Genomic DNA, 2,393 nt, shown 5'->3' with positions numbered 1-2,393 from the left:
GACTGGACCGCATGACCTTACTTATCTAGGTTTGTATCGGAAGGAGTGTAGAGGTCGAGGCAAGGTAGACGTTCCCGGGGTAGGAGAGTCCAAATGGGAATGATATGAGGGGTCGAACAGAGGAGTCAGGGATCAACCAGGGAGGAGTCGCCTGAAGACGTGGTGAAGGATTGATGATCGTGGGGCCGGGAATCGTCGGAGTCTAGAGGGGAACTAAACGACAGAGGTAGGGATCGGATTGGTAGAGAGCCGGCTGAAGATTCGGTGAGACTATCACAGGGATAGAGGATCGCTGGACGGTCAATGGGATGGGACCGAGACAGGGAGGATCGAGATAGTGAGTCAAGGGGCCATTCTTACCTTGAGAAGGACAGGCAAGTCTTGACTGTCCTCAAGGGAGGCCTACATATATTTATAAGAAAATGAAGCAACCTACCCTAAACATGAGATGACTAAAGTGTCTCTAGTGGGCTAAAAGGCCTAAGATACCCTTGGGGGTATAGGATTGTATCAGAGATTGCATGAATGACTACTATATAAGGTTTTGAAAAATTCAAACTGAGAAGCACACATTCGAATCTGCCCTCTATCGTTTCCTGTTGATGCCCATTCTGGATTTACTAAGTGTGGTGTATGGATTTAATCAAGGCACTCAATTAGTTCAATTTTCAAGGAGACTCCCATTGTTTAATTACAACTAAGCGCTGTCACCGCTCATGCGATATGATTTCTGGTCAGTCCTTTGAGCATCAAGAACAATACAAAAAGTGCAGGTTTAGTTGATTGATCTTCCCCCCAACAAGTAGACTACAGAGTGATGATTCTGAGTGAATGTAAGAAAGTTTGACACTTTGAAGTGACATTCTATGATTCTCTGATAGGTGTATATGTTTCATTTGAAGCCTCAATTATGGGCTTCATCCATTCCTCTTCAAATGACTATTTAGATCACTTGGTCTTCAAGCGGATCTCCTCACTTTCTGAGTACTTTTTTCTAGGTATGATGTAGAGTTAGATAAATGCATGGGGAAATAGAATATGTAAGTCATGTTTGACTCACAGGAAACCCAAAGTTCATTGTAGGACTGATTAGTTTTTATGTCATGTTTGTATATGTAGTTTGGGACACTCAAGACCATGGTTCTCAACCAGAACACTCTTTTATATATCAAATCACAAAGAAAGCAGAATTGAGCATGACAGCACAAGGTAATGTATAATTAGATCATAAATTCTAGTCAAGTCGGACTTGTATTGGTATGTCGTGCTTCATTTGATGCTGATTTAAATGAGTAAGTAGAATGCTGTGGTGTGCCTAGACATGGTCGTTCTGTTCTGTTCGTTTAAAACGAACAAAAAATTCGCACAAACGAACCGCGTAGGGGTCTGTTCGTTGTGCTGTTCTTTTATGTGCAAAAAATCAAACAGATGTTCGAACAATTCGCACAAATCCTAACAATTCGTACAAATTCACACAAACCTAACAAATTCGCACAAACGAACAAATTCGCACAAACCGAACAAATTCGCACAGCCGAACAAATTCGCACAAAACGAACAAAATTTCGCACATAAAGTGAAAACTTGCATGTAATTGCTCGTAAATTGCACAGAGTTGGAAATTTTTTTTCTGCATCTAGCAAAGTATAATAAACTAAAAATATTCTGAGTTATTATATATTTAAATGGAGAGTTTATTAGGGTGTGTTTGTTATCATGATGAAATAGTTTACTAAGATGTTGGGAAATTCCAAAAGATGATAAGAGCGAGGAGAAATTTTAATTAATATCATTATAAGATGAATAGAGATTTTAGTAGGAAAGGTATTATAAAATTTAAATAAGAGATAAATCAATTAAAAATATAAATTGAGAGTTTAAATGTCTAAAATGATAAAGAAACGAGCATAATAATGTATTATATATAATGGGGCAGCATTTTTTAAATGAAGTTCCAGAAGTTGGAATTCAACCAATGGGAAAATAGGAGGTAATTGCAAGGATGGAGAATACAATTCTTGCCTAAAAATGTCTGATCCGGGAAAAGGATAAGGATCCAATTTCAACAAGAGACATTCGGGGTTCAATTGCAAAAAGAGACATGGAAAGCGATATAGATGAACTGTTCCATATCTGCAGCGAATTCATCCTCAGGTACTGTATCAGCTTGGTCAAGCTCTTCCATCTTTGCGCTCACCTCTTTTCCTCTCTAAGCTATTATCCTTGTTTCCTCAAACTTCACAGTCTTCGACGCCTCTGTGAATATAGATTAAAAAATAGAAGAACACATGTACAGAGAGATGCAAATGCTAGGTGATATGCATTCTAGGAGAGAGGGATAGGGAGAGGGGGAGAGTGAGTGGGAGAGAGAAGGAGAGGGAGAGGGAGAGCAT

The sequence above is a fragment of the Wolffia australiana genome, chromosome 17 (genome assembly GCF_029677425.1).
Source record: "Wolffia australiana isolate 7733 chromosome 17, ASM2967742v1".
Classification (NCBI taxonomy): Eukaryota; Viridiplantae; Streptophyta; class Magnoliopsida; order Alismatales; family Araceae; genus Wolffia; species Wolffia australiana.
This window is presented reverse-complemented; position numbering follows the sequence as displayed.